This window comes from Eufriesea mexicana, unplaced genomic scaffold (assembly GCF_001483705.2).
Source record: "Eufriesea mexicana isolate 0111107269 unplaced genomic scaffold, ASM148370v2 scaffold354, whole genome shotgun sequence".
Lineage (NCBI taxonomy): Eukaryota > Metazoa > Arthropoda > Insecta > Hymenoptera > Apidae > Eufriesea > Eufriesea mexicana.
The window spans coordinates 687,627-708,386 of record NW_016908520.1 but is presented as its reverse complement, the minus strand read 5'-3'; the positions used below and the strand labels follow the sequence as shown (position 1 = coordinate 708,386).

The 20,760-nt window shown below is 43.3% G+C and overlaps 1 protein-coding gene across 2 annotated transcripts in view; it reads left to right on the top strand.

Annotated features, from left to right (window-relative positions):
* The window catches only part of so (SIX homeobox 1 protein sine oculis), a 37,608-nt gene that overhangs the window by 6,545 nt on the left and 10,303 nt on the right, over positions 1 to 20,760 (top strand). The window lies entirely within an intron of this gene.

Sequence of the window (20,760 nt, the reverse complement as noted above, 5' to 3'; positions counted from 1 at the left end):
TCCTGCTGCACGCGAGGAATGCATAAATTAACTTATAATAAGAGGTATCCGTCGCGTACATAAACTTTTTCCGATAACCAAATACCGCGACATGGCAGACGCGCGTCTGCTCGTTTCGAAGCGGGAAAGAGAGGAAACGCGTGATAAATGCCGATGATGATATAAGCGTGGCTAGAATAATATTCCGGTGCTTCGCTTTTCGTCGTGCGCATATATTTTCCTATATATTTTTTCGCGGATGGCCTTGTTCGAAGAGTTAATCGACGGTGGCCGAGTTGATATCCGTGGAATCCGTGGAGGGCGCAAGCGTAGGAGTTTCGTGTTGTTTGGAAGGTCGTTGCTCTATATCCGATTTTAGAAACGACCGAGCAATCTCGAAGACGGCCTCATAACTACGTAACGTTAGCGATGCATTTCTCTCGCGTCGCGTGATCCGTCGCTTTTTGTCAGATCTACGCTTCTGCGTCTTTATAATTTACTCGAATAGCATATCGATATTCATCGAAGGTACTAGGTTAGGTTATGTTCGTTTCAATTTCCTCTAATTCTTCCTAAACTCTCCCCGAATTTGAGCACACGAACGTCGGAGTTTCTCGCTTCGTCGAAGACGCAAAGTACGTATAGGTTAGGTTACGTACGCTCCCGTTTTCCCTACATCGTTCTAAACTTCTCTCGAATTTAAGCACACGGTGGAATTTTTCGTTTTGTTCGCGTTGGAGCTCTGTAATTTTCGATCCGAAATGAACACCTCGTTCGAGACGTAACACGATCTGTCGAACCGCTTAATCGTTGGATCCTCATTACCGCCATTTTGCTCTGCACCGGAAAGAGTTAAAATTCTCGACTGCTCGAAACAATTTAGGTACCGTTATAATATGTTCCCTTGAAATCGCACGGCAATGTGCGTTCGCTTCTTACTGGCTCTGTGTATACGTACACACAGGCCCCGTGCGAGTCTCTATTTCCATCGTATCGTAATGGATAACGAGAACCCAGGTACTTCTTCTAGGTACTCTCGGTTTTCTCGTTTAAGGAGCTTTTAAATTAGCAGCATCCTATTCCATTTTTCATTTGCACGTGCGTACGGACAGGGGGAAAAAAATATATGCGCTTAGACGAGCCTGTTAGGTCGAGGAATCGTCCACTTCCGGTCCGTGTGGAAGATTCATAGTGAGTAACTACCAGCCTGGCGAACTCGTCGATGGCTGTTGGAGCGGACGACGCGTCGGATGCTATAAATACGCGAAAAAAAGCAGCGATTCCGTTGATTTCGGTGAATCCATCGATGCGAATCGTGGCCAGAGGATAGACGGCGTTTCTCCTCGTGGAGAATTTCGCGAGGGAGGAAGTGGGAAGCACCACCGTGGCGAGGCCCAGTCCAGTACACAGCCGTGTCACGCCACGGGGAACGTATCGAATTTCTTATGGCTTCTGTGTATTCCCATGAACGGAGACAGAAGGTCAGAGAGAAACGGAAAGGTAGACGGAGAGGTGGCCGAAGAGGGATGGCGCGTGAGAGCAAGGGAGACGAAGACGGTGGCGCGGTGGTGGATCCTATAGTCCTATCCGATGGCTTTGGGGGTATCGTGGACACGCATGGCATCATTCGCGGCATATTAATTACAGGAAATCCTACAAAGCATCCATATCACCCTCCCATGCTTTCCCCATACGTAATTCGTTGTACACCCTCTCGATGAGGAATATCCAGTCGGCCCTGAACGGTTTAAACGTGGGCTCGAACATCGACTCGAACGTTGTCGCGCTTTCGCAATTGGGGGTGCGTCGCACCATGGATACCGTAATTCTACTTAACCTTAATAAAATCTCGGCCGGTGTGTTTCTGCGAGTTAATACGCTGGCGGCAGGCGTCTTTGGATGTTAGGCTGAGTGGAAACATTCGTTTGATTGCTCGGATGGCTCAATTAATAAAGTACTCTCTGACTTAGACCAAGAGGAAGACCCTGGTCGACTGCTTGATTTTCCTGTCACCGTTTTTGAGAGTAAATTCGCAAAACGCGTAACTCTGCTCGAGTTAGGATGTCAACCAATTCATCCGTTATATATCGATGAGATAGGTCGACGGATAATTTCTCAAAATTATCTGTCGTCATCGACGTAATATTTTCTAGCAGGCATATGGAATTTTTCCAAAGAAAAACCTTCGCGAGATTCAGCTGCTCGGCGTGACGACTCGGTCATTGGAATGCAAGTTCAATGATGGAGCCGCGACGATAAATTCGAGCGAAACGAAAATACGAGAGCGGAGCTAGGACATTTCGGGGAATTAATGAGTCACACGTGCTCGTACCGAAACTATACGGCGAAGAAAAAAAGGAAAGAAAGAGGCGCGCAACGCTGCGTAGCGATAAGAATTGCTTGTCTAAGCGGCGCAATCTATACGCTTGTTTACGTTTCGCGCTGCCTCCTAGTCTCTTTGTCAGATAAAGTTGGCTACCCTGCGCGACCAAGATGACGGGACGAAGATCGCGCGCGTGGAGTACAGGGGTACGTCTATGAAAACGCATAATCGTTGACCTTGTTCTCTCGCGAGTGGCCAAGAAGAATCTTCATGGCTTTTCCCTATCTGCCTATCTATCTGTCTTCTGTCTTCGTTTTCGTTTCGATGTTGCTGTCGATCAGCAGAAAAACGTTGGCTGCGTTGTCTGTGACCGGTGTCCGGTATCCAAACGTGCGCACGGACCATAGGAACGCGAAGGGACGATAAGAGAAAAAGATGCTGATCGCGAGATTTCTGGCGGCGCCGTCTGCTCGTTATCTGCACCTCTTTTGTTCCACGCAATTCCATCCGCGCTCTCGAATATCTTTCTCTTCGGCGACACGCGTGGCCGCTGCCAAGGGGTACCGGAATATATTCTCTAGGCATCTAGGCATGGCTAATATATTCTCTCCCCGGGGGATTGAAATATTGGCGAATTTTTTTGGTTTCCGACGCTCGTTGGACCGCTGTGAATAGATTTTCGTTAACACTGCTGGGTGCAAGCGGAATTTAGAGATTTTTTTTCTTTGTGTATTCGAAATTTCAGATAGATCGAGTAAAATGTTGCGTTGAACGCGTTGAATTGATTTGTAGGTTATGTTGGGAGAAGTAATGAATAAATTGTTCGCGTGGCTCCTCCTGGTGGGAATATTAGTGAGGTTAGAGTTGTATGTATATGATTGGAATATGCATTTATATTTTGTTACTTCTCTGCTGAATGGATTTACTTAGGTTTTATCTATCGTTGTTTATTCTTCGTTAATTTTATTATAAGTATCTATTTTACTTTAATTTTAAAGTAATCTGTTACTATATCGTACTTACTTTTGTTATAATAACATGGTAGGTGTTAGAATTGAGGTTATGTTACAGGAAATAATGGTTAAGTTGTTTGCCTCTGTTTCTGGTTGGAATATTAGTAAGGATAGGGTTATATCTATGCAAATGTATCCTGTATTTATATCTTCTCAAAATATTTTATAAATTTTCGGTTAGATAGATTTTATCGTTACTTAGATTTCGTTTATCGTTATTTATTATTAGAAATATCTATTTTATTTCACTTTTAAATTAATCCGTTGCTACATCACACTCGTTTTTATCGTAATAGTTTTATTTCCAGTGGTTTAAAATTAACCAATCTAGTCCAAAGTGTTACGATACCACTCGATCCGTAAGTCCACGAACTACCCTCGGGGTGGCGTATTTGGATTCCCAGCACGTGCATTTACTTCGAAAATAGCTCGGTTTTACGGAAACCAGGAGAATGAAGTCGTCGAAGGTTATTGCCTTCCGAAGTCGAAGTTTCGAGTCACGCGAACCTTTGAATAAATCGTCTGTTCTTCGTTTCTGCGTTACGTGTATGGATCACGTGTAAACGAGCCGGTTAAATCGTTCGATAAGAGCTCCCGGGGGAGAGTGAACACCGTGTGCATCCCGGAGTTTGACGTTTTTTGCCCGACACCGACGCCCACGAGACGCCCCAGTCTCGTGGGGCCCGCGATACCGCTAACGTTTCCGCCCCTGCACGCGTGATCCAGCTTTAATTTACATCAGCTTGTCGAGGGCCAAATCGTTCATCGGAGAACCCAGAGGAAGTCTGTTCCACTCGAAATCTCCTTAATTATTTACGTATTTATCCTACGTATTTTTCTTTTCATTTTATTTTATATTATTTTTCCTTTGGGGAAGTTTGGAGGTTAGAAATCGTGAAGCTTTTATGGTATATACATTGTTACAATTATTGAGTGTTCCAAAGTAATTTTGATATCCAGGTTTTTAATTAAAGATTGTAAATATTGTTCAACAATGGAGACGCATTATTCTTTCGTGTAACGCCATTTTTCATAACCTTAAAGTGTCATCCGTCACGCTGTCCTTTTTTGTCATTGGCAACACTTTACTGCATAAATGACGCAGAATTTAAATCTTGTGTGAATTTTGGGACACAGAATATAATTGTAACTAGCGATTAGTGATTAAGGTAAAGGAACTAGGGTAGTGGGGAAATCCCTAGTTTTGGGTAGTCGCGAATCTAGGAATTAAACTTGTACTGTATGTTTAGTCGAACTGTTCTACTACCATAGATATAATTATTTTACATAGTCACTTATGCTAAGTCAGTAACTATTGTATCAGCAACTCTCAACATCTATATAATCAAATTACATATGGCTTTCTCAGTAGTGTTTATCACCCTCTACTGTCCACAATTTTCAAATTTAACGTAGTTCGGTTTAGACACTAACTGAAAATATTCAAACATCAGAAATACAACGTATCAATCAACAAGGTACTATCGAATTTTAAAGTACCACTGATACACTCTGCACTCCGTTAATTGAGAATCACTGCATTAGGCTATCACCGAAATAAAACCAAATTCGCGTTAAAACAAGAATATTATTCTAATTATATCAATTCCTCTCGACTACCTGTAATAAGCTTCCAATATATTCCGCTGCTGTTCTTCCTCCTGGCATCATTTACCCCCTCTACAAAATTACATTTCCCCGGTTCCCTTGGAAACGTAACGCCCTCATTATACTCGAGCGGAAGAAAGAAAAGAGAAAAATAAAATAGACGGTCGAATCGCGAGGCGTGTGTTCACCTCGTGGCTTTTTCCGACGTCACTAAACTCGCCGCGATAAATCGCCATAAGTCACTCTTGAAATACCCGTGTCTTTCTTCCTGGACATAAAACGCTCGCGCTGAGAGATCCGGGGGCCTGGAGTCTCTTCGATGCATTGTACCCTCGCCGCTCTCCGCCCCGAGTGGACGAAAATAAACTTCAGTCTCCCCCGCACGTGCCGCGACTGTGCTTTTTTCCTCGCGAACGCGGTCCTGCGTTGCGAACGCCGCTTAACCTGTTAACCGGGAAAGGCGAGCTAGCCCACTGTGTCGCGCCATGTGACTCGGAGCTTGCCTATATCTACGTATCTGCGTAGTCTATGCTTTATCTTATTCTCTTATCTCAGGCGACGTGTTTTGTGATCGCACGATTACATTGGGACGGCGTATTTATAGGAATTATCGATTTTCAGGTATCGAATTAAAATAGGAACCAGAAAAAGTAACTATACGTATATCTATGCTTCATATTGTATCAGTGTAATGTGTTACTCTATCGAATAGTAGTATTGTACTAGTGTTTATGGCAATTATACCAATGTGTTTATAGCAATATAGAGTTCATAGCAATTATACATTAGTGTATGTAGCAAAGGGTTAAATTCCAAGTTCCCAATTAAAATACAAACAATGGGGATGTGTTTTGTTACTATGAAATTAAATTACGTACACTATATCGAGTAGTAATAGCAAAGCACGCCAAGGACACTTTCGGTTTCAAAGATGGCGCGCGCCTGTCGAGTTAACCTCCAAGCCCGCGACGCAGAGGACGTTTTCGATTTGGAAACGACCCAGTTAACAGGTTAAAGCGCCTTTATTATGCCGTCCCGTCTAATATCATCGTCTCGGCGACGGAAGAGAGCTGTTTCTCTTTTAGACGCCTTCTAATCTTCGAAAACGCCGAGCCGGAGAGTAACCCGTTCGGCTGGCCGAGGGGTTAAGAACAACATTGCGCCGCCGAAAATAAATAAAGCCGGAAGAGGCAGTCGGGTCCCTACGTGCCATCCAGACGTTTTAGCTCTTCCGCTTTGGCTCTCTGGTTCGTTTTCGTTACCGCGAGTGAGTATCGATGAATAAATAGTGAAACGAGCGAGATCTTCAACCGCGAGCCTCAGGGAGATCCGATGCTTTATGATACGATGTTTAGGTTAGGTTAGGAGAGTCGGAAACTAGTGGTTGTTAGTTGATATTGGGTTGTTAGGTCAACGGCGTGTCTGTCGTTTTTACGTCAGTAGGTTAATTGCATGAGGTAATATTAATTGAGTAAAAGTGCGTTGTGACTCGTGGCACGAAAGTTTTGGAACGAGGGAAAATAAATGGGAATAAACTGGCGAGATAAATGGTAAATCGTGGTACGTGGAAATTTTCTTTTCTTTTCCTTTTTTGGAAATGTTAGGACAGGTTTTGGTATTTTAGTTGAAGAGTTGAATTTTTATTATTTTATTTAATTTCTACGAGGAAGATTGGTTCTGGTGCACTGCAATGGCGAGTCTAACTTGTCACGAGATCTCCACGTCAAATCTCGCGATTATAACATATGCTAATCACGCGACCATAGTATTTCATACGTTTTAACGCGTTCTAAAATTTGTATCCGATTTCATCGTCTGTGGAATACATTATAAATGTATAATTCAATGTATAATTTTTCAAAATTAATTGCAACGCAAGGGGTTAACACCAGAGCTTTTCATATGTAACGTATAGAAAATCTTTAGTCTAATTAATTTTTAAATAATTCTTAATTGGCTTTAATTAGGATACCGTTCAATTAGGTTAAATTACACGAGGAAGTTGTTACATATTAAGTGATTATTTCCATTTTGTTTAATTCGGTAGAATTAAATTCAGTAAATTATTTCAAACTAACAAACTCTCCATATGCTCGTACATTGTCATTAGCATAAGTACCATTTTGCTGGCATCTCTCGCGTAGATACAGACTATAGGATATCGAAAGGCGAATGAACTTATTACTCAACCCAATATATAATGAAACTCGAATACCACACGACTATGTATCACGCCATATTAAATTTAATCGCACAGTGATTCACGAAACATGTTTATCCTTTTAAAAATAATTTCCCTTTAAATAGATCATGCTCATCTGCATGCAACATTAACAGAACTATTCATTGGAACTTCCATTTTCCGATACTTCACGCAATTATACCTTAATTACAACCCAATCATATCTAGCACGTCTGGATGCGAGTTAAAATTCAGATAAATTCCAAAAATTCGCAATTTCATCACGAAATTTTACCGACAAAAATTAATTATGTTTCCAATTCGTAGGCTTCTGAAATTATTAAGAACCATGGTGCATAGGGTTAAATAAAAGAGAGTTGTTTACCCCACAATTAAGAAAAAAGGAAAGAAAGGAAAGAACAATTTCGTTGTTCTATCGACTAACAAAATGGCCACATCGATAAGGAATATCTTCGTGACAGCGAGCAGAAATGCAGAGTTAGCTAATCCACTTCTCCATGACTGGCGTTGTGCCCCACGGGTTTCTTGGTGGATCGAAGAAGAGCCGTGGCTGCACAGTTCGTTGGGGTCGGAGAGCCCAGTAATGGCTCTGTCGTTGTTCTCCAGTGTCAACAAAACATTGCTAATGTACCCAGGCCAACACAAACTCACCCTCGCCTCACCCTCGTTGCGCCACTGTCAGCGCACCCTCGTCTTCGTTCGACGATAAATCGAGGGCTGGTGGAGGGTAGGAACAGCCTGGAAAATGGAGGACCCGGTTGCTTTGGAATTCTCCTCCGATATCCATCGATTCCACTGGAAACTAGAATCTCCTTTCTCGCGTGGCCTCTTCTTCTCTTTCCAAATTTCCTAATGAAATCCGCCGCGAGTGTCTTCAAGTCGATCGATGAAATATTGGCAGTGTTCGAAGAAATTCGATTGGCCAGAAACGAAATTGCTGCGTCGAATCTCGCAGTTCGCTTATTAGAAAGGTACATCTTTAATTGCTCCCGATTTCATTGATCTCCGATAACCGATTTCGCGTTCTATTTGCGGCTGCTCTGTCAGACAATCTTTCATAGATATCTTGTTAGGAATTTGAGATGTTCCCGTGCTATTCTTCTATTCGATTACGATTGATCGTTACAGCAATAGTCGGTTCTACGTTCCCTTCTCTATTTTTTATTTCCGTCTTCTTCATCGCCGGTCGCGACGCAAAGGTCTGCTAGAAATACCCTGGCCATCGTCGTTTGAAGCTTCGTGAACAGTAATTATCATTACTAATATCCCCAAGCGAATTTGTACGAAATCGAAACTCTGCAAGTTTAATCGTCATTAAAAATATCGGTCTGAAATTTATCTACACGAGGGTAATGACAATTAAATGTAATTAGAGAGAAGACTTTTATAGAGTCGAAACTGTTATGTGACGAATATTTTATTCGTTCCTTCCAGTTCTTTCGTGGAAACCTCTATAGATTAAAATAAATCTCGCTTTAACTCGAATTATTTGCTACGTATTTACTCTTTTATCTCTCGTAACTCGAATTTGAAATAGCCCCAAATAGACCTCTACAATAGATCTCGAAGGTTCTAGCTTTTTAAGTTTGGTTATCGAGGTTCGACTGCATAATATCTCCGTAAATTTCCAGAAAAGTTTCGCGCTGTGAAAATGGAATCATGATTACAATTAGAGTGCTATTAAAGTACTCTATTTGCCTAAGAAGAATTAAAATTAAGAATTCAAGCGTACTTATGTCCCGAAATGAAAGGCGAATAAAATTAAAAATTCTGTTAGAGATAATTCATATCTGTGCAAGTACGTATGAAAGCTGCATGTTACGTGAAAATCGTTTGTATCAAAGTCACATTCACGAGGGTTACTTATAATTAGCTTCCTATCTCTATAAAAATTAATCTTCGATTTAGTTAATTTCATTGCAACGAATATTAATTTTCTCAGTAGCTACGAAAATAAGAAACAGTTTAATAATTCTACTGTTAGAGGAAATGAAGACACTGTGTCGATAGGGGAAGATAGTGGAAGTTGCAATCAGGGGAAGAACCGTCACGATTAAACGATTCCATGCAGCGAGTAGCTGGCAGAGGAAACATCCGAGGAATGTCTTCAGAGCATTCCTTCTTCGAAATACTCGAAACTGCTTCCCGCGACCGGACGATGGGTCGAGATAAATGTCGCGGGCTTTTATTGTCTCTCCTATCCATCAGATTATCTGCATACTTGGTCCTGTAGATTAAGGCAAGGGCTTAACTGTAGTCCCTCGTAAGGCAAGGGCTTAAATGCAGTATACTTAGATAATAGTAATGGAAATAACTAGATGTACGTGTTGGTTTGGATAGATTGGGTTGGATGGTTTGATATTGGGAGTATTTAATTCCTTCGCATACAATATCGTGCGAAATTCATGGTAAGGAGACGGAGGCTAAACAGGAGAATCACTGGCGAGAACCACAAGTCGTAGCTAGGGTCGGATGTAAACATCACCGGTCAGGCTGGTTAATTTTCGAAGGTTTTCCTGGCTCAGTTGCGTGTTGTTCTTCGTCACGTTCGCACGGTATGACTCGACGTGTCTCCACGTGTCTCAACGTGTTTCAACGTGTTCAACATTGCTGTTGGCTGTGGTGCCACCGGAAATTAAATAGTAAGGTAAGAGGTTAAGATAAAGCGTAATTCCGTGGTTTAGCAATTTTTAATATAGATCGTAGCAAGTTTTATATCGGATAATGGTCACTGTATCGAATCATGTGCAATCGATGATATATTCGCTAAAGTTACTAGCGCTAGGTGTAAACAGTACTCGGCAGCGCCGCCTGGCGAATTTCTGCGTAAACAGACGCGACCGTGTAGCTTGGTATTTTTCTATGATACTTTCTTCGTTGCCTATGTTATAGAATTATTTCTATACTTGGTTTAATGATGCCACTGAACCGTGTTCGTTATAGTTAAGATCGTGGTTAATTCTTTGATTAGTTATTTACTTTGAGATACTATTTTGCCGATAGGTACACAGAGATTGGTGGGAAAACGGGACTGGCAGGGACTATAGAAGTAGTTTGACTGGGATCTATTAGTAAAATTATTGGTAAAGCTACTTAGGAAATTTTCGTCCGTCGGAATGTTCACTCTGTTTGCTCGGCTTCCTTATGTAAATCTTGGAAGCTTTTTTGAGAAATCTCCCGACGTGTCTTGCAGGTCAGATGGGTTCCTCGGTTCGTCAGGGATTCAGAATCAATACGTGAGCACTGCTGTTATTCAAATTTCACGAATTTATTTTCTCTGTCGTCTCGAAAGTTAGAAATGGCGTAAGAAATTGATTAGTCGTTCAACCTCCGATTTGAAACTTGAATAAACTCTCCTCTAGAAATAATAAACCTACAATATTAGCCGCAAATTTGGCACTAGTTTCTCAGTTGCATCTATACCGAACCTCCTGCTTATTTTATTGTCTGTTTGAAACGAATGCTACTGACGCAAATAACATTCTCCTCCAGTAGAAATTTCACTAACGAATAACAGAATCCTAATATAATTCCTTCAAACAATGTATCATAAGACGTTACATCATACTTTTGCCTTAATTCTCTGAACTCGTGATCCTTTCCACAAAGCTTCCTTCCCTATTTTCTGAAACCAGTAATTTTGACCAGTAATTCTAGCAGAAATAAAAATTAAAAGCCCAAAACCAATAATTTCCACCTATTAATATTAAATTCTATATCTCACCTGGTTTGAAACGTTCAGGCCACAGTGTGTACGTAACACCATATCGGTACTATCCTTCTGATTCACCCATACACATCATAGATCATTACCTTTCATTAGTCCTCGGTGTACAAAAGTGTACGACACCCCGAAACGAAAAAAGCTAACCCCCGGTATTAAATGTCCATTATTCAGACTTAATTAAATCGTTCCATCGAGCGTTGTCACGTAAGTGGAAGATGGAAGCGCATCAGATTGAAGTGGACGCTGATCGGGGGTGTGTACGGAGTTCGTGGGTTTCGGGAAGGGGGATGCCACTTCCCGGATGTGGAGGAGGACAGATGGGGAAAAAAGGGAATGGAGTCGGTGTCGAGAAGGGCGTTACGGAGGGGACAGTGGCGGTTGTCGGTCCGTTGGTAAGGGTTGCGCGCTACGGGGGTGGCTACGCCAATATTGACTCTTTCTGAAAACTGGGGACCTCGCGGTGACAGAGAGGGTGGCGCTAGTTTACCGCGCCTTTTGTGCGGCTCCAACGTGGACATGGCGCCTGCTCGATCGTCCACCTCGAATTATCGTGGGCTCGGGAAACTGTGTTTCGCTTGAGAAAGGGTATTTCCAGTTATATACAAATACACAACACGTGGGATATATTTTAATTAAAGCGTTTCCAGTCGAATAAAAATAGAATTCTTCTAAATTGGATAATTAGTTATGAGGTTAACGAAGAGTTAGATAATGTAGAACAGTGGCATGTCGAGGAGGGCCGTATTTCATTTATAAATTCATTTTAATTAAGGATTTACTGAACTGGATCGTTACATAGAGGTTAGGAAATGTATGAAGCACTAAAGATATGAAATGTGATATTCAAATTGCGACATTTGGAAGTTTGATGTATAAAGCACTTACTCTCTTTCTGTCGAGTATAATCGTTACTTCAAAAGATAATTAGGTAGACTCGCAGAAATAAGTGAAACACGATTGTGATTGTCATACCAAGTGTCAACAACTCGACTAAAAAAGGAAGAAAAGAAATAGCGATATTTTTCCCGGCGAAAAATCGACGAAGGTACGATCCTGAGAGACTTGGGATCCACGCGACCGAAGGACAACGCTGATGAATCGTCGCTCGCCTGTTATAGGCCTGTCTGGGCTGCTGGCCGCAGCCGGTAGCGTGGGTCGACACCGCGACTCCTCGACACGTCCACGATCGTGATCGATTTCCATCAAAGTCGATGTCGAGCTTCGATACCGATCGACTTCCATCAAAGTCGAAGACCTCGCCCTGTTCTCTCTTCTGCGCGTGCGCGCGGGCACCGGCGAACGCTCGCTCGCTCATCTCCCGCTGCGACCGGATGAATCACGAGGCTCGTAATCGTGCGTTCGTTGTGTCGTTGGATGGCGATGTGTGCATGCGCCGCGATTTCGTTGCACCTCGTGAAAGCGATGGCACACGAGCCAAACTGCCGACGAAGTTCACGCTCTTAACACTAACCTCACCGTCACCGGTCCAACGACTGTTTTCGCCGCGTAAAATTCGTATGAAACAAAAATATCCATTAAGAATGTTAGTGTTGGTCAGTGTTAGGACGATTAATGCCACGTCCACGCAAGGTCTCGGTGGTGGCGCTGTTCGTTTTGGTTTTAGCTCCGTGGTGAAGACGATGAGGCAGAGATCGGTTTTGAGGTTATGTTTTGAGGCTGCCTTCTGGTCGCCATTGTGGTTTTTCATGGTTTCTTCTGTAGTTCGTTAGGGAAACGTTGGGAAGTCGATACGGAAGAGTTTATCGATTTATCATAGGCTTCTATGGTGATGTGATTCATCTTTATGGGATTTGGTATTAGAAACTCGTGAGCTAGACTCTCTATTATAGCGGAAAATGTTAAGAAATGACGAAACCTGTATGAGAACTTCACCCATCGGCTCACGATAAATGCCGCAAAGAGAAGGCGAAAGAGAGGAGAGAAAAATAGAGAGTGCAGCGACAATGGTGACCGGAAGTCCATGGTAGCGGACACGGAGAGAGTTTCGCTGCGCAAATAAAGATGCGTTCGGGTCAAGCGGGTAGACACTCGTTGAAATCGTTCTCGCGATGCCGACGTCCCCGAAATAGCTACGAATACTGCCCGCGTACCATTGCCTGGTTTACGGTTACAGCATGCACGGTGTCTGGGCAACGCGCTCTGCGTATCTGAAACCAGAGAACCCATCTCGTCACCGTGTCTCGTACGCGCAACGACATTCACGGAACCGTTGCACGAAAAAGGCGACTTGGAGTCGCACGCGCTGTAATTCCGCTCGGTTCCGAATTCTCATTTTTCATTGCCACTCGGACGCGCTCCCGTGGTCCCGTTCGCGAATCTCCTTCGCCAATCCGGTTCCAGAGATTCGCCGATGGTCGCTTCAGGGATCAGGGTGGTCGAGAAGGTAGCTGCAAGGGTGAGAATTAGAAATAGAAAAAGAAAATCCGGGTACTTTGTGGTTGTAGATAGTAATACCTACATTTGTTAGGACTTAACGTGTTCCTTGCTATAAGTTCCTATAAGTTTTGTTAGGAGTTAGGAGTATAACACGTAGTAGATGTACATCAGGGATCAGGGTGGTCGAGAAGGTAGCTGCAAGGGTGAGAATTAGAAATAGAAAAAGAAAATCGGGTACTTTGTGGTTGTAGATAGTAATACCTACATTTGTAAGGACTTAACGTGTTCCTTGTTATAAGTTCCTATAAGTTTTGTTAGGAGTTAGGAGTATAACACGTAGTAGATGTACGCAGCAAAGAATAAAACTGAACCTGTGTTATGTTAATCTTTGAATAATTAGAAGTTTGTGGAGGGAGGTGGTACGATAACATTCGTGGGGCTCATATAAAGAGCAAAGACTGTATTTTCATATTCCTAGATCGAATTTTTACTTAGTCGTTTTTATAGTAGAATAGAAAGGTGGGTTTTCAGTTGAAGAATGGTCAAGATTCAAACGTTGATAGTTTGCGGAACAAATTTTTTTCGGGGTCTAAATTACCATGGTTCGACTCACTGAAGTGTCCAGTTTTCAGAAACCCCATAGAAGTTAATATGCGATTTTTCTTTGTCAAGCGATCGTTTATGAAATAAGTAAATAAGAAGCATCGATTTTTGTTAGATTTACGAAAAGATTTCAGAGATAGTAATTTTTTTCCACTATTTTCGTCAGCAGTGTCGTATAGTACTAACATTAGTCTGTAGAATTAAATTTAGTTCATAGTCGTGCGATTTTTTTCCGCCGAAATATCGCCATTTGTTCAGGTCCAGTGCTCTCGGTAACATTGCTACGCTAGTTACCGATTGCCACCGCAGTGGCGCCACCGGCGAAGCGAGTGCCGGTCACCGGTGTCCCCCACGGTAGTCAACGTGCTAAGTTATGGCGAAAAAATAGTAACACGGAAAATTAAATTTTCTCGTTATTTGAAATCGTTGGGAAACCTAATAATCCCGCTTATTACTTTCGTTCCATGGTAAACGATGGAAACGCGTTCAGCCTTGATATATCGCTATCTATGTTACTAAACCAAAAATAGGGGATTTGCTACTAGGAACGTGTTACCTAGTTTCCCCTATCTTAACACTTTGCCGGCCGCTGTCACGCAGACGTGACTTTGGTTCAGCGCGGCACAATGTTCCACTATGCTTCTGTTTTAACTCTTCCGATCGTCTTTTCTCGACATTCTTTAAGCAGATGCTTGTTCCGTTAGTCTCAAATATTAGTGCCTTTTTAAATAATAAGAATAGCGTAAATATGACCATCAGCAACTAGTAGAACCCGCGCGAAATTCACCGGCGGCGAGAAATGAGCGGCCGGTAAAGTGTTAAAGCGTCATGAATTAAAAATTCATATTCAAGGATTAGTATAGGTATAAACCTCAGGGTAAATCGAATATCAGGATAACCAGAATGTTCGAAGTCTCCCAAGATAGTCTTTAATTCATACTTTATTTTCGTTTCGAGGATAGTGTGCAAATGGAAGTTTGAAGAGCGAAATGGTACTTAGTCCCGGTTTGGTTATATTATTATTTCCATTGATTTCTTGTTACGCGTAATTTAAGAATCTTTTATCGCCGTAAACGTTGAGTACAAGGTTCAAGGAGGCTGAACCGACATCTTCGTTCGCTTGAACTTTGTCGAAGGCGATAAAGCGAATGACTGAAGTCGTAGAAAGGTTGAACGATTCGGATGATAGTCCTCTGCGAATTCCTATTCGATACTAAACCTGAAAATTGTTGCGTAGCCAATATTAGCCAATCCATCACATCGACGAAAAAATTCTAGATAGTCTCTGCCTTGCGTTCACTACGGCTGTAGTATGTGTCTTAAAATTATACCTAACTGGGAGTACTTTGAATACCAAAAGATTCCTTCTTTCCATTCAAATGCATTAATTTTTAACTTCAGCCTGACACCCAAAGAAACCCTAATACACGGGAAGGCGCGAAAGAAGGCTGAAAATAAACTGCATCAAAATTCTAACCTCTATCCCATTAGTCTCCCTTGCAATCAAAAATACTCGGCCAACGGTGCACGTTGATATATTTTACCTCGACAGAGCTGTGCACAGCGCAGCTTCAAAGCGAGAAATTCCCGATGTTGAAAATCGTGGTCACCACTGAATCATCTTTTGGACGAAAATTTCAAACGAGATACGTAACCAACATCCGGGGAAACCGAATTCCGATGCTTGCGGCATCGAGGTCTCGTGTTCCATTCATTCGTTTCGCACGCCACGATTTCGTGGATTCTGTCGCGAGAACACCGCGCATATAAATAGCCCGCGTTTTCACGTTTACGCGTTTATTCCTGGTTGACGAATTCGTGTTCTGGCCTAGCAATTTCTCATTCAGATCTTCGGTCTGGCGCGTTCTACGCGAAAATCGCTTTCGATCATCGTTTCCCCAGCGCGACAGTGGCTCCGCCTAGCGACGGAAGCGTTCTTATCAGCAAAGAGAGAATTTCGGTAAAAAATATACGAGTTGTTTCGAAAGTTAGCTACCCTCGTACCCTTTCGCGGAGGTAGGATGCAATTTTCTCACTTTTTCTCGTCTCGGATCTTAATTCGCGAAAATAGGCATGTACCTGTTCGGGTTCGGAGAGCGGTGGAAAATACGAGGCGTCGCTGAAGGAGTAATGGAGTCGCTGCCGCCATTGCGTTGCGTCGTTCGCCGTGGAACAGATTCGGGGAACGACTGGTGAGCCGTCGCAAAAACGACAGAAGACGACCTTAGCGTCAATCAGTCGGCCGTATTTTCTGCTCGGACGTCGTTACGGGTGGACCTGTTAATTCGTAGGGAATCATTGCCTCGAAATAGCTCCTCTTGGTCGCAACATAGGCGAGGTCGTGACGCAACGTAATGGTGTAGTTGACGATGGCTAGACTTATTGCGATGAGAATATCTTGCAAGAATCTCGGGAATTTTAATTTACGAACTAGCGAAAATCGGTAGCAAGTAGTCCTTGGTCTTTGATCGCGGGACTTAGTTTATCGTTGATGCGTCTCTATTTGTAAACTCCTTGGTAATAATCTCTCGTCGATTGTTCCGTTGCAACACGGTGTAACGAAAAAAGGATGGACGACTCTTGCGGATTTATGCGATGCATCATTTGTTTCTGGAAAATGTACCTTATTACGGGACGTTATACGACAGATTATTATATCAGGGTAGAAATAGGATTGTTGGAAATATCGGCTGTAAATTATTTGTATTAACAAACGCGACGGCCATTTGTCGACTCGTATGAATCAGTGAAGGAGGAATGTTTGGCTTCGTGCGTGCCATGCTAGTCGATAAAGTTCAAACGTTTATCTGGCAATTTATTGGGTAGCCCCTGCAACACACAGCCTTTATGTAACGCAAATTTATTGGACGCGGTAACTTGCATTTTATGGATAACGGTGAGATATTCTGGCAGTTTTGTCTTTAGAAAACATCTCGCGTAGTAGGTGGCGCGATGGAATTCCGTGATTTAAATATTTATAAAAACTAATCCAAATTCAGCGAGTAACATTGGACCAATCTGGACCAATCTGGGCCTCGTTCGTCCTGTGCTTTGCACTTTCAACTTCACGAATGATGTCATCTTCTCGGATAACGTTGTCATAAGGTCCAAACTGATCAGCACATTCTCCCATGAGACTGTCATATGCAGTTACCTATTCCTCGCGCGTGTCGCTTCGATCAGCATTTTTTCTTGACCTCTGCAGCAGAGAAAAGGACGTTATCATCTTGGGTATATCAGGTCTCGATAGCTCGACGTTAAACGAATCGTTAAAATTCTCGTCAAAGAACGATACCATTCCCTAGCATATCAGAACTCGATACAGGTTCAAAGAAATTCTGAAAATTCCCACAAAAATGCAGCAGGTGGTGCCCAACTCGGTCGAGAACTATCTCCGAACGAACGAGCAATCTTCCCTTTCTCCATGGTCCTGAAAGACAATCGAAAGGTAAATTTCCTTTGCGAGTAGAAGAAGCAGGCCCATCGTTGGAATTGTAGAGTAAGGTCGGCGAAGAATACTTCTTGATTCGAGCTATCAAACCGCACAAAGGATGCGTTTGAAAAAGCGAGAAAAGGACGCGTTTGATACGGCGAAGCTTCTACGGGGAGACGGGAACGGCGGATTCGGGGTTCGACCCCTTTTTCGCCGAAGAGAGAGCGAAGGGGGCGGCCATGTTGGGTCGCCTCAGCCATTTTCGGGCATACGCGGACAAAAAAGGCGGGTAGGGCCCCTCTCGGTGAAAACCGCTTCTAAAGAAGGACCACGTCAAATCTGACAGGCCGAGGGAAGAAGGGGCCACATATGGCCACGTAAGGGCCAAAAAGGGCCCGCCTCGTCGCGCACACGTCGTCGTCCGGTGCTCTGCTGCCGTTTGAAAAAGAACAATCCTCCCCGCTCTCTCTTTCTCTGTGCCAGAGGGCGCGTGTTCCTCTTCTTCTTCTTCTTCTTCTTCTTCTTCTTCTTCTTCTTCTTCCTCGTGCTCTTCTTCTTCTTCTTCTTTTCTCCCGTTTCCTTCTGTCGACTCTCTCGCAGGCGACAGAGGGGGCATTCATTCATGCACGCATTCTCAGAATGCACTGTGTGTGCCTCGCGTGCATGTGCTTTGGGAGCTCGTGGGGCAAACTTGGGTCTCTTCGACAGGGTGTGTGATGGGTGTAGGTTCGAAAAAACGAACGGAGAAACGACCATCGCGATCCTGGTGGATTATACGTGCATCATTCCTGGAATTATGGAAGCTACGTTAACCAGGAGGCTCGTCTATGAGCTTGATGGGTACAGTGGTACCTCGCTAACGGTCGCTACCGTTTCCCTCGATACTGGTCGCGTAGTCAGCCCCATCAATTCCTGGAACGAGTGTCCATGTTACGCAGTGTAAACGTACGCTGAAGATTCCTCTGTATTTCACTCGCTCTGCGTGTTTTTCACTTTCGTCCGTAATGCGATCGAGCCGATCGGAGATAACTGGAATAGCGTTGCCCTGGATATAATGTTTGCGTCGGGGACCAGGCCTGCGAGTATTGATGCGCTGTGTGGCCGCTGTAATTGAAAATGCAAGTGGTCAAAGGGTTCTTGAAATTATTCCTTGAGAAAAATCGGTTTACAACGAGTAGCTTACATAAATTAACTTACGTTAATTTCGATATGGAAGCCTGAAAGGAAATAACCGATGTCGTACGAAGAACCGTCGTATACGCATATACAGAGGGGCAACACGAAGAGGTGAGAAGTGGACTCGAAAAAGGAAGATAAAACGATCCTGGCACATCCGGTTCGGCATAAATCGGTGATATACGACGGAACTTAAAAATTGATTTACGAGAACAGAAATAATTCGCGATAATCGTTGAGAGAACGGGGAGACAGAAGAATTTTAGCAGCCATGGCGAATTCGAACGAGATCCGGAAACGCGCGTTGCCGGCGCAGGAAATTGCACGTTGCGGCTCGGATTGTCGAACAATTTCCTGGAATCTGCATCGCGTGTGCGACTAGTTGCACAACAAGACGGGCCTAGACGGATTAAATCTGCTTCTCTGTGTTTCTCTTGTGTCCGGCAACACAAACGATCCAGAACGGATGGATCGAGGAGGCGGAGAACTCACGAAGTAGAGAAACTGGCAGGCTTTTCTATTAGAGCTACTTTTATCGTTAGCTGTCTGGCCACTGCTGCACGCTGCGTTTGAACTTCATTGTTCGTTACGACACTTGGCTTCTGGGAAGCTCGGCCAATGTTTTCTTTTTTCCTTGCTTTTTCTCACGTATCCAAGAATACGTCTGCATTGTACCTCTCGCTAGGTGGCGATCGCGTGACTTTAATGGCCACCGATTGCAATTGACCGTGTTGCTTTTCTAGCTCCTCCTTCTTGCTGCTCCTCCATCATCCTCGTTTTTGTCATAACGGTTATTTCGGTTGACAGCGTGACTCATATTTGTTTTGCATTTGTCTTCTGTCGCTGCGAGAGAAGAATATCATTTGTATTACTTGATTAATTTTCGTTGTCAGGATATTGGTAGTTAAGACAGACCATCGTGAATATTGTTAGGTTAGTTTTTGGATAATACGGAATAGGGATTGTTTGATCTGTGTCTTTGTTACCTGCACTATCCTCTGGAGATTTTTCATCTGGCCTCGTAGTTTCATTGTTTAACGAAGGAACGGAAATCGTTGGACGCGATTCGCTCGAATGCGTTCGACGTCTATATCCGTCGTCCTTTTTTCCAGCGTCTCCGTTTCTCGGTAGCATCCCAACAACGGAAGCATTTTCGTGCGACGTACCTACGTATACAACGGTACACGCACACGTTCCCTTAAACGGTGTCGAGTTACTCGTCAGCTTGGAACACAGCTTATGTAAGTACGTCAAGAAGTTTCGATCTTCGTGGTGTGGTGCGCACCTCCTCTCCCCTTGTATGTTGCTCGTGCTAAAGTTTCACCTTGTAAAGATAGAAATATTGCGTTCTTTTCTCTGCGTCGAACGCGAACGCGCAGATCGAGGGAACGGAGAAATAGAATTGTTTTGTAATTGTCATTCCGTATCGCAGTCTGATAATAAACGCAATATATCGGGATTACAAGGGAATTTCCTTGTTTCTTATTGTGCGTATTTTTAAGCACCGTAACACGAGTCACGTCAGCCCGAGGATGATAATAAACGACAGAAAAGTGACTCGTAAATAACAGGGACATCTTGCGATGTCAGAAATTTCATGAAATTTCATGAAATTCCGATATACCATTGCCAATTCGATGCCAACTATTCCTAAATTAAGTCGCAAATCACAAAGGGTTAAGAGCCTATAAAGAACTCTTAACGATGATTCGTTGTGGTATTTCATGTTCTATATTCCCGGCCGAGAAAAATAAAGTCGACGTGCATAGCTCTATATCATCTGCGATGCATATTCCGTGTCTTTCTCGCGATTCGAAACGGAAAAAGCGCCATTTGCAATGCGCCTACTGCGCATGTCCACCGAAACTAATGCGCCGCCATTGCTATTTAAGCGCGTAACTCATCGTTACAGTCCTTGACCACGAATTTTATTGCACGGCATTAACCGGTGCTTTACGAGGCTCGTAAGTTTACGGTAAACGAATAAAAATACAGCCAAACGGAAAGGGATGTATCACGGAGTGCCCGTCGTTTTAATAGATTATAGAAAATACAGTGCAAATAGAGGCGACACGTTGCGCGAATCGCGGCCCGGCCGCGCGATTTATTTTCTTCCAGCTCTATAACTCAACGCAAGGGATATAGTCACTGACCACGTTCGCCTCTCTCGCGTTTCCAATTTATGGTAATATCCTTGTGATCCCTAAATAAGGTTGTCCGATTTTTCCGCGTTTTTACACGAACAAACGGATTCAAAATCGAAGAACCTTTTATGATGTCATTGACGCTGTCGCGTCG